This window comes from Oncorhynchus masou, chromosome 15 (assembly GCF_036934945.1).
Source record: "Oncorhynchus masou masou isolate Uvic2021 chromosome 15, UVic_Omas_1.1, whole genome shotgun sequence".
NCBI lineage: Eukaryota > Metazoa > Chordata > Actinopteri > Salmoniformes > Salmonidae > Oncorhynchus > Oncorhynchus masou.
This window is the reverse complement of record NC_088226.1, coordinates 31983798-31996927: the sequence shown is the minus strand read 5'-3', so window position 1 is coordinate 31996927 and position 13130 is coordinate 31983798.

The following is a 13130-nucleotide window of genomic DNA, read 5'->3' as shown; positions in this document are numbered from 1 at the left end:
TGGATTTTTTTGGTGTATCAAAGCTGGGACCGAGAGATAGAAGCTGTTTTTCAATCTCAAGGCCATCAGATTGTTAAACAGCCATCACAAGCACAGAGAGGCAACTGCCTATCTACAGACTCAATATCATTGGCCACTTTAAGAATGTTTACATATCTTGCATTACTTATCTCATATGTATATGATATCCTACACTATCTATTGCATCTTAGCCACTCTGTCACTGCCCATCCATATATTTAATATATTCTTATCCCATTCCTTTACTAGATTGTATTAGGATTTGTTGTTGAATAGTTAGATATTAGCTGTTAGATACTGCTGCACTGTCAGATCTAGAAGAATAAGCATTTCACTACACTCGCAATAACAACTGCTAACCTTGTGTATGTGACCAATAACATTTGATTTGAGTAAAGTCCAATGTTAGATTTTCATGATGTCCTAAAAAATTATGAAACTTATGTTACATTTTTTTTATCAGAACCTTTACATTTAAACCTTTTTCTTGTAAATGAAGGCCATTTACAGTGTTTTCATTATGAACAGAACATACCATGTCAAAGCTTTAAATTGGAATTAATGTTAGAACATTTAAGCCCATTGGGAGAGACATTACTCAGGTCTACTACAGCTCTGCTGGGGAAAGGTCAAGATATTTGACTGCTACTCAAGTGTATTTTATTTTTCTGGTTTCTGCGGTAGGGCTGAGCTGCGGTGGTAGAGTCCAGGTTGAGTCAGCAGCCCACACTTCATCATTGCCGACATTTCAATCCGTTTCCCCGGTTCACTTCTACCACATTTACAGCATCACAGATTTTCAATACTTATCAGTCACAGCCTCTTTCCTTTTCATTCATCACCAGCTCCTTTCTTCTACTTTTATCCTTTCTCCCTCCTCTCCCCAAACCCTTCTGCCCTCCTTCCGCTTGCTTGTTCTGCCTTCCTTTTCTACCCCGTTTTTTCTCCTCTCATTCCTCCCTCTACCTTTTTGTCTCCCCCTCCCCTCTTCTGCCTCCCCCTCTCAACCAGCTTAATGGGGTAGTCACCTGGAAAGCATTTAAATTAACAGGTGTGCAATTTTGAAGGTTTTCCTACTTACAAAGCATGTAGAGGTCTGTAATTTCTATCATAGGCACACTTCAACTGTGAGAGACGGAATCTAAAACAAAAATCCAGAAAATCACTTTGTATGATTTTTAAGTAATGTATTTGCATTTTATTGCATGACATAAGTATTTGATACATCAGAAAAGCAGAACATAATATTTGGTACAGCAACCTTTGTTTGCAATTACAGAGATCATATGTTTCCTGTAGTTCTTGACCAGGTTGGCACACACTGCAGCAGGGATTTTGGCCCACTCCTCCATACAGACCTTCTCCAGATACTTCAGGTTTCGGGGCTGTCGCTGGGCAATACGGACTTTCAGCTCCCTCCAAAGACTTTCTATTAGGTTCAGGTCTGGAGACTGGCTAGGCCACTCCAGGACCTTGAGATGCTTCTTACAGAGCCACTCCTTAGTTGCCCTGGCTGTGTGTTTCAGGTCGTAGTCATGCTGGAAGACCCAGCCACGACCCATCTTCAATGCTCTTACTGACGGAAGGAGGTTGTTGGCCAAGATCTCGCGATACATGGCCCCATCCATCCTCCCCTCAATACGGTGCAGTCGTCCTGTCCCCTTTGCAGAAAAGCATCCCCAAAGAATGATGCTTCCACTTCCATGTTAGGATGGTGTTCTTGGGGTTGTACTCATCCTTCTTCTTCCTCCAAACACCGCGAGTGGATTTTAGACCAAAAAGCTCTATTTTTGTCTCATCAGACCACATGACCTTCTCCCATTCCTCCTCTGGATCATCCAGATGGTAACTGGAAAACTTCAGACAGGCCTGGACATGCGCTGGCTTGAGCAGGGGGACCTTGTGTGTGCTGCAGGATTTTAATCCATGACGGCGTAGTGTGTTAATAATGGTTTTCTTTGAGACTGTGGTCCCAGCTCTCTTCAGGTCATTGACCAGGTGTAGACCTGCCGTGTAGTTCTGGGCTGATCCCTCACCTTCCTCATTGATGATCATTGATGCTCCACGAGGTGAGATCTTGCATGGAGCCCCAGACCGAGGATGATTGACCGTCATCTTGACCTTCTTCCATTTTCGAATAATTGCGCCAACAGTTGTTGCCTTCTCACCAAGCTGCTTGCCTATTGTCCTGTAGCCCATGCCAGCCTTGTGCAGGTCTACAATGTTATCCCTGATGTCCTTACACAGCTCTCTGGTCTTGGCCATTGTGGAGAGGTTGGAGTCTGTTTGATTGAGTGTGTGGACAGGTGTCTTTTATACAGGTAAAGAGTTCAAACAGGTGCAGTTAATATAGGTAATGAGTGGAGAACAGGAGGGCTTCTTAAAGAAAAACTAACAGGTCTGTGAGAGCCGGAATTATTACTGGTTGGTAGGTAATCAAATACTTATGTCATGCAATAAAATGCAAATTAATTACTTAAAAAATCATACAATGTGATTTTCTGGATTTTTGCTTTAGATTCCGCCTCTCACCGTTGAAGTGTACCTATGATAAAAATTACAGACCTCTACGTGCTTTGTAAGTAGGAAAACCTGCAAAATCAGCATTGTATCAAATACTTGTTCTCCACACTGTTTAAACTCCCAGTAATATATTTTGTATTTACCAATATTTCGGCATCACTGTGCCTTCTTCGGGGTAATGTCATGAATACTTGATATTCATGAATACTTGATATTTATGTAGACAAACAGCGCAATTAGTGCAACCAATGACAATAGTGAGGGGTGTGTGTGAAGGAAGTCAGCAGGAACTAAATGAATTCCAAATTCACCATGCAGACTGATGAGAGAAAAATAAACTACCTGGACTTATGGATCATCAAAGAGAATGATGTATTTCGCACAAACTTATACACAAAGCCCACATACCACAATACCTTGCTATGTGCTGATAGTATGCATCCCTTTCCATACAAGAATGGTCTACCATATAGCCAAAGCCAATTATGCAGGGTTAAACAAATCTGTGGCCACCAGACAGATTATGACAGCAATGCTAAACAAATGTCAGATAAATTCAAAATGAGAGGCTACAAGGACAAAACTCTTGATGCTGCAATTATGAAAATATCTCAAAAACCAAAAGAGGAATTACTAAATAGTCAACAAAAGAAGAAAAACAACGCACCGTCTTTTGTACTAAGTACACCAAGGGTTCGGAGAAAATTAAAGCAATCCTGAAAAGGCATTAGCATATTCTGCAATCAGACAAACAAATTGCACACCTCTTCAAGGAACCCCCACTGGTGGTCTATAAGTGTGGTCACATATTGGAGATAGCTTGGTGAGATCTGACATGCCCCCTGAGCCCACTTAGACACTCTTGACACCTATCCCAAATGGGAACTACAAATGTGGCTCATGCCACACTGAAGTAGCACTATAAAAACATCCTTCTTCAGACACCCACATACAGGTCAAACAGTCCCTGTTAGGGGTATCATCTCATGCAAGACCAAGGGAGTAATCTATCTCATCACCTGTTCATGTGGAAAAGCCTACGTAGGACAAACGAAAAGACAATTAAAACAACACATAGCTGAACACCGCAGCTCGATCAGGTGTAAGAACATTGACTATCCAATAGCATCTCACTTTGTTGAAGCTAACCATCAAACTCCTCCCTCAAATACACAGGCATTGAACATGTTGCTCTACCAAGGAGAGGAGGTAACACCGACATCCTACTACCACAAAGGGAGGCTTACTGGATATCCCATCTAAAACCAATGACCCCTAGTGGTCTGAATATTGACTTTGATCTCAGGTCCTTCTTTTGAACAATTGTTTATTTTATGAACAAGTTTTATAAATTGATATATTATATCTACAGCTTATTAGCATACACCTAAAATGTTCTCCTTGTTGCTGATGCTCATTATACCTTAAGGTTGAACCAAAAGACTACATGTAACAAATATGAAATGAAATATGAAACAATAGGTGAAATTGAATTAAACAATAATGTATATATGATGTACAATATTCAATTATGTTTCTATTTGACAACAGTAGCCTAATATATTTAATATGCCATAAACTATTGTTTTTTTAACAGTTTCACTAATTCATTCAAATTAACTTAATCATTATGACACACCTCTCACTGTTGTCATTGGTTGCACTAATTGCACTGTTTGTCTACATTACCTGTTTAAAGTATTCATGACATTACCCTGAAGAAGGCACAGTGATGCCAAAACGTTGGTAAATCAATTACTGTGAGTTTATATATAGTCATTATTACTCATTTTGATTTGTCAATCATTTCGGACCACACTGTATATACGTTGCATTGTGAACTTTACATTTTTACACAGCTCAATAAACAAAATTACCCAAATGTATGGCTGATTAACACGAGTAAGACAGATGTGCAATGAAGTTCGCTGATATAGCGGCTCTAGATCGCTATGCATAAATTCAATTTTAGAACTGTCCTTATACGGGGCTATGCCGAGTCGTCCACCAATTCAACCAGTTATGTATGATCTTTTAGCTGACCCTGAGCAGTGGAGTGTGTAGACATTTAATACATAATACACCCCACTGAACATCTCAACCATCTGGAGTAAACACTAAACACCCCTTCAACGTTATGAGAATTTATTTCTAATTAAAATCTAATCAGTGTTATCACTTGGACTTTTTTCATCGTTCCCTCCGTGTGAGATAATACAGTATGGTCCTCATTTCTTTCTCAGTTAGTATGTTTTCACATATCCCCATCTGATTCAGATCCTGGAAAGGTTTGACTCACATTTTGCACTATATCTGTCGCCAAACCCACTGGCTCCAGGTCACATATAAGTCTTTGCTAGGTAAAGCCCCACCTTATCTCAGCTCACTTGTCACCATAGCAGCACCCACCCGTAGCACTCACTCCAGCAGGTATATTCCCCTGGTCACCCCCAAAGCAAACTCCTCGTTTGGCCACCATTCCTTCCAGTTCTCTGCTGCCAATGAATGGAACGAATTGAAAAAAATCACTGAGGCTGGAAACGCATATCTCCCTCACTAGCTTTAAGCATCAGCTGTCAGAGCAGCTTACAGATCATTGCACCAGTACATAGCCCATCTGTAAATAGCCCACCCAACTATCTCATCCCAATAGTTAATTCTGCACATCTATCACTCCAGTGTTTAATTGCTAAATTGTAATTATTTCCCCACTATGGCCTATTTATTGCTTTACCTACCTAATCTTACTTCATTTTAACACACTGTATATAGACTTTTCTATTGTGTTATTGACTGTACGATTGTTTATTCCATGTGAAACTCTGTGTTGTTTGTGTCGTACTGCTTTGCTTTATCTTGGCCAGGTCACAGTTGTAAATGAGAACTTGTTCTCAACTGGCCTACCTGGTTAAATAAAGATAAAATAATTATTTTTTTAAAAACACCCTGATCTGTTTCACCTGTCTTTGTGATTGTCTCCACCCCCTCCAAGTGTCGCCTATCTTCCCCATTATCCCCTGTGTATTTATACCTGTGTTCTCTGTTTGTCTGTTGCCAGTTTGTCTTGTTTGTCAAGTCAACCAGCGTTTTTGTTATCAGCTCCTGCTTTTCCCAGTCTCTCTTTTTCTCACCCTCCTGGTTTTGACCCTTGCCTGTTCTGACTCTGAACCTGCCTGCCTGACCACTCTGCCTGACCCTGACCCTAAGCCTGCCTGCCGACCTATACCATTGCCAATGTCCTCTGGATGATTGACCTCTGTCTACCCTGAACCTGCCTGCCATAATGGACCGTTGCCCCACCTCTGGTTTACTGACCCCTGCCTGCCTTGACCTGTCTATTGCCTGGCCCTGTTGGATTATTAAACCAATGTTAATTCAACATATCTACATCTGGATCTAACCATACCTGAGAGTATGAACTGGCCATGACTGACCCATTAGACCTGGGCCAGCTGCGCAACGCCATCTCCTCCCAAGGAGCCTAAATTGACAGGCACTAGGAATTGCTTCATGGTCTTATGGAAGGGGTCCAAACGTTGGCTGAGAGCCATGACCGGGCGTTGGACATTCTGCTGGAGCAATTCCGTAGGTTGTCTGGCACGGTAGTAACCCCACCGCCCCTCAGTAACTCGGCAGTTAGCAGCGCTGCCCCCCAGCTACTCCACCTTTCCGGGAGCCCCGGTTACCTCCCCCGGAAAGCTTTAATGGAGAGCCTGTTTGACGTTTTTAGCTCAGTGTGTCCTCATTTTCGAGCTTTGTCACTCCTCCTTCCACTCGGATTGCTCCAAGATAGCCTACTTCGTCACACTGATGTCTGGGAGGGCACTCGCCTGGGCTACCACCATATAGGATCAACAGCCGGTCATGTGTGTGAGAATGGAGGGGTTCCCGGGAGAGGTGAGGAAGGTTTTTGATGCCCCTTTCTCCGGGGAAAAAGCTGCCCGGAAGCTAATCCTGCTCTGGCGCCGAGTGGCCGACAATGCAGTGGTTTCCGCACGTTGGCAGTGGAGAGTGCGTGGAAACACTGTTCAACATGTTCCTGCACGGCGTTTCAGAGGAGGTTAAGAAGGAGGCTAGAATATGCATATAATTGACAGCTTAGGATAGAAAACACTAGTTTCCAAAATAAAAATATTGTCTGTGAGTATAACAGAACTGATGTTGCAGGTGAAAGCCTGAGAAAAATCCAATCCGGTAGCGCTGTGTTCCAATGCGTCCCTATTGAGCAGTGAATGGACTATCAACCAGATTACTCTTTCTCCGTATTCCTGAAGGTGTCTACAGCATTGTGACGTAGTTTTACGCATTTATGTTGAAGAATACCCGTAGGCGGCTACATTGCGCAAGTGGTCACCTGATGCTCCCAGAGAGATTCTTGCATAAAATACAGAGGTAGCCATTACTCCAATCGGTCCTCCTGAAAAACTAATTGTCCCGATGGATATATTATCGAATAGATATTTGAAAAACACCCTGAGGGTTGATTAAAAACAACGTTGGCCATGTTTCTGTCGATATTATGGAGCTAATTTGGAATATTTTTCGCCGTTTTCTGACTGCAATTTCCGGGCGATTTCTCAGCCAAACGTGAAGAACAAACGGAGCTATTTCGCCAACAAAAATAATATTTTGGGAAAAAAGGAACATTTGCTATCTAACTGGGAGTCCCATGAGTGAAAACATCTGAAGTTCATCAAAGGTAAAGGATTTAATTTGACTGCTTTTCTGATTTCTGTGACCAAGTTACCTACTGCTAGCTGGACAAAATGCTATGTTAGGCTATCGATAAACTTACACAAATGCTTGTCTAGCTTTGGCTGTAAAGCACATTTTGAAAATCTGAGATGAATAATGTGATTAACAAAAGGCTAAGCTGTGTTCCAATATATTTCACTTGTGATTTTCATGAATAGGAATAGGAAGATTTATGTCCGTTGCATTATGCTAATTAGTGTCAGATGATGACAACGGTCCCGTTCACGGGATGGGGTGTCACTAGAGGTTAACTTCTTCGATATAGGGGGCGCTCTTTTAATTTTTGGATAAAAAAACGTTCCCATTTTAAACAAGATATTTTGTCACGAAAAGATGCTCAACTATGCATATAATTGACAGCTTTGGAAAGAAACACTCTGACGTTTCCAAAACTGCAAAGATATTATCTGTGAGTGCCACAGAACTGATGCTACAGGCGAAACCAAGATGAAATTTCAAACAGGAAATGGCACAGATTTAAGGCGCTGTGTTCCAATGTCTCCTTATATGGCTGTGAATGCGCCAGGAATGAGCCTACACTTTCTGTCGTTTCCCCAAGGTGTCTGCAGCATTGTGACATATTTGTAGGCATATCATTGGAAGATTGACCATAAGAGACTACATTTACCAGGTGCCCGCTAGGTGTCCTCCGTCGAAATTATTGCGTAATCTCGAGCTGCGTGCATTTTACCATTTGCTTCAGAGGAGAAAGTCAACTGCCACGAATGATTTATCATCGAATAGATATGTGAAAAACACCTTGAGGATTGATTCTAAACAACGTTTGCCATGTTTCTGTCGATATTATGGAGTTAATTTGGAAAAAAGTTTGCCGTTGTAATGACTGGATTTAAAAAAAAAATCTTAGCCAAACGTGATGAACAAAACAGAGCGATTTCTCCTACACAAATAATCTTTTTGGAAAAACTGAACATTTGCTATCTAACTGAGAGTCTCCTCATTGAAAACATCTGAAGTTCTTCAAAGCTAAATTATTTTATTTGAATGCTTTTCTTGTTTTTGTGAAAATGTTGCCTGCTGAATGCTAGGCTTAATGCTATGCTAGCTATCAATACTCTTACACAAATGCTTGTGTAGCTATGGTTGAAAAGCATATTTTGAAAATCTGAGATGACAGTGTTGTTAACAAAAGGCTAAGCTTGTGAGCGAATATATTTATTTCATTTAATTTGCGATTTTCATGAATAGTTAACTTTGCGTTATGGTAATGAGATTGAGGCTATGATTACGCTCCCAGATACGGGATTGCTCGACGCAAGAAGTTAACAAAAGTCTAAGCTTGCGAGTGAATATATTTCTTTCATTTCATTTGCGATTTTCATGAATAGTTAACGTTGCGTTATGCTAATGAGCTTGAGGCTATGATTACGCTCCCGGATACGGGATTGCTCAACGCTAGAGGTTAATGAGTCGATGATAAGACTTTGGAAACAGCAGCGTGAGGAACTGACTCAGTGCAAAAAGACAACAAAAGCTTTCAGAGGGAAGAAAAGCAGATGGCCCGAACTACGAAATGAGCTTGAAGACTGGGTCAACACACAGAGAGCAGACGGCCGAGGTGTTTCAACTGTGCAGATCCGACTGAAAGCCAAAACAATTGCCACCGCAATGAAGTTTGAGGATTTTAGAGGTGGACCCTCGTGTGTCTAAGATTTATGAGACGTAAAGGCCTGTCCATCAGGGTACGGACGAGTCTGTGTCAGCAGCTCCCTCCCGACTACGAGGAAAAAGTTTCAAACTTCCGCAAATTCACTGAAGCAAAGATAGTGGAGCATTCCATCGGCCCGCACGACACCATAAATATGGATGAGGTTCCTCTGACGTTTGACCTGCCTCTTACTCGGACTGTCAACAGGTAAGGCGAATCATCCGTCACGCTGAAAACAACTGGGTATGAAAAAACGCACTCCACCTGTGTTCTGAGCTGCACGGCATCGGGAGAAAAGCTTCCAACAATGTTGATTTTTAAACGCATGATGATGCAAAAGGAATAGGAATTGTTATGAAAGTCAACAAGGATAGATGACGGAAGGCCTAATGCATGAATGGCATACGGAGTGTTACGGCAAGCGACCGGGAGGATTCTTTCACAAGAACAAGGCATTGCTCGTGTTGGGACAGCATGAGTGCCCACATAACAGATTCTGTGAAAGAAGCCATCAAGAGGACAAACTCAATTCCAGCTGTGATTCCTGGGGGCACAACAAAGTATTTGCAGCCACTCGACATCAGTGTAAATCGTGCATTTAAGGTGGCTCTCCGTGTTCAGTGGGAGGCTTGGATGACAAGTGGGGAGAAATCCTTCACTAAAACTGGCCGCATGCGAAGAGCAACTTATGGTCAAATCTGCCAGTGGGTCCTGACAGCGTGGAACATTGTCAAAAAATCCACTATCATCAACGGGTTTCGAAAGGCTGGACTGCTGCGTGTTGAAGAGGGCAGCATGAGCTCAGTGGGGAATTTGCCTCCGGATGAAAGTGACGAGAGCGACAATGAAAACGATCCAACATCGGATGAAGCAATTCTGAGGCTATTCAACTCCCACACCGAAGGAGATGACTTCAGTGGTTTCAGTGCACAGGTGGAGGAAGATAGTGACCAATGACTTTCTTGGTAGGCTACTGTTTACTGCTATTTTTTACATTTTTGTAACAAGCCGTGTTTAATTTAAAAGCCTAATTATTTTTGTTACAAGCCGTGTTTCGTTTAAAGGCTGTGTAGAGTTAATTTGTTTCAATGTACCGGTAGGCACCTGCGGCTTATAGACATGTGCGGCTTATTTATGTACAAAATACATATTTTAAAAAAATTCAGTGGGTGCGGTTTATATTCAGGTGCGCTTAATAGTCCAGAAATTACGGTATTTGAGAACATAGCCCCGTAGACAAATCATTACAAACAGTAAACAGCCAAGTAGAAGAGGTACAGAAGTCAGAAATAGAGATAAAATTAATTACTTACCTTTGATGATTTTCATATGTTTGCAATCAGAAGACATTCATTTATTCAATAAATGTTCCCTTTGTTCAAAAAATGTCTCTCTTTATATCCGAAAACCTCTGTTTTGTTTGCGTGTCTTCTTCAGTTATCCACAGTCTCAAAAGCAGTCATAACATGCAAACAAAAAATTCAAAATTGTATCCGTAAAGTTCATAGAAACATGTCAAACGATGTTTATATTCAATCCTCTTGTTTTTAGCCTAAATAATAGATAATATTTCAACCGGACAATAACGTCATCAATATAAAAGGTAAACAACTCTCTCGGTCGCGCCCATGAAAAAGCTCTGTGACATGGCAGGGTCCACTCATTCAGACTGGTCTTACACCATCATTTTTCAGAATACAAGCCTGAAACAATTTCTAAAGACTCCTGACATCTAGTGGAAGGCATAGGAACTGCAATTTGAGTCCTAATCAATGGAAACTGTAGTGGCATTGAATAGAAAAAATAGAAAACAAATCCTACTCCCTGAATGTATTTTTCTCAGGTTTCCGCCTGCCAAATCAGTTCTGTTATACTCACAGACCTTATTTTAACAGTTTTGTGAACTTTAGAGTGTTTTCTATCCAAATCTATTACATGCATATCCTATCTTCTGGGCCTGTGTAGAAGGCAGTTTAATTTGGGAATGCTTTTCATCCATAATTCCAAATGCTGCCGCCTACCCTTGAGAAGTTCTTAGGGCTGCAATCCCGTTAATGGGATGATATGACAACAGCTAGTGAAAATGCAGGGCGCCAGATTTTAAAACAACAGAAATCTCATAATTAAAATTCCTCAAACATACATATATCTTATGCCGTTTTAAAGGTTGTTGTTTTTTTGCACCAGAGTGTCCGATTTCAAATAGGCTTTACAGCGAAAGCACCACAAATGATTGTTTGGTCACCACCATGCCACAGAAAAACACAGCCATTTTTCCAGCCGAAGAGAGGAGTCACAAAAGCACAAATAGAGATAAAATGAATCACTAACCTTTGATGATCTTCATCAGATGGCACTCATAGGACTTCATGTTACACAATACATGTATGTTTTGTTTAATAAAGTTCTGTGACTAGGTACTGACCTAACATAATCGTTTGGTGTGCTTTCGTCGTAAAGCCTTTTTTAAATCGGACACTGTGGCTGGAATTACAACAAGTTTATTTTTAAAATGGTGTGAAATACTTTAATATTTTAATTATTTTAATTATGGGATGTCTGTTGTTTTGAATTTGGCGCCCTGCACTTTCACTGGCCCGAATATCCCAGAGAGGTTAAGATGCATCCCTGTGCGTTTTTCTCCCACTGCCTCAATGCCATGAAGAGGAACTATGTTGTGGGGAATCTGGAGGTTCTCACGGTGAAGATGGCATTGGAGGAATAGAGGCACTGGCTAAAAGGGGTGGAACATCCATTCATTGTGTGGACTGACCACAAAAACCTGGAGTATCTCTGCACCGCAAGCTCCTCAACTCCAGGCAAGCGAGATGGGCCCAAGAACATCAAGCTGGATGCCCTGTCTCGCCGCTATAACCCTACGGTTACCTCCCCGGAGCCCGAGACCATCCTTCCCACCTCGTTGAAAGGCACGTCACTCAGTTGGGGTATAGGGAAACAGGTCCAGGAGGCGCAGTGGCAGTGGTCCCAGCCGAACCCTGGGGGGGCCAGATAACACGATGTTTGTGCCTGACACTGTCCGCTCCGTGGTCCTGGAGTGGGCTCATTCCTCCAGGCTTGCCTGTCACCCAGGCACTCGTCAGACCCTGGCCTCAGTGCAACAATGCTTTTGGTGGCCTACAATGGTTCCAGATGTTGGCAGTTTTGTCGCCGCCTGAACAGTCTGTGCACAGAACAAGTTAGGGCTGGTATTCTCCATCCACTGCCTGTCCCTCACCATCCCTGGTCCCATATATCCCTGAATTTTGTCACAGGCCTCCCCCATCTGAGGGTTACACTGTCATCCTGACGTTGCTCGAAAGGTTTTTACAAAGCTGCCCGCTTCATTCCTCTCCCCAAACTACCCTCGGCCAAGGAGACAGCCCAGCTTATGGGGCAGCACGTCTTCCGGATCCACGGACTCCTGGTGGACATGGTCTCCGACCGGGGTCCGCAGTTCTTTTCCCGGTTCTGGAAGGTGTTCTGCACGCTCACTGGGTCATCGGCCAGCCTGCCCTCGGGATTCTACCCCTAGTCCAAAGGCCAGTTGGAGCGAGTCAACCAGGACTTAGAGCTGACTTCACTGCCTAGTCTCCACCAACCCTACCATCTGGAGTCAGTAACTGGTATGGGTTGAGTACACCCACAACACCCTTCTTTGCTCTGCCATGGGTTACTCATCCTTCGAGTGTTCCTTGGGATATCAGCCAGCACTCTTCCCCGAGAAAGAGGAGGAAATCAGCAATCCCTCTGACCAGATGCCATCCGTCACTGTTGCCGTACCTGGAAGAGAACCCGGACCGCTCTGTTGAAGACCACTTCCATGTATAGGTGACAAGCGGATCGCCACCGGACCCCTGCTCCATGCTATCGGCTCGGGCAGATGGTATGACTCCTGTAAACTTTCCCCCTGTTTCATCAGCACATTCCCCATCTCTAGAGTCATTACCCCCACTGCTGTTTGTCTTTTGTTACAACATACCCTCCGTATTCACCCTACTTTCCATGTGTTTAGGATTAAGTCTGTGTCTCACAGCCCTTTGTATTCTGTTTCCAGGCCCACGCCTCCTCCTTGTGTCATCGGTGGCCATTCAGCATACACAGTGAAACACCACCTGAGTGTTCAACCATGGGGCAGGGGTTTCCAGGACCTGGTTGACTGGGA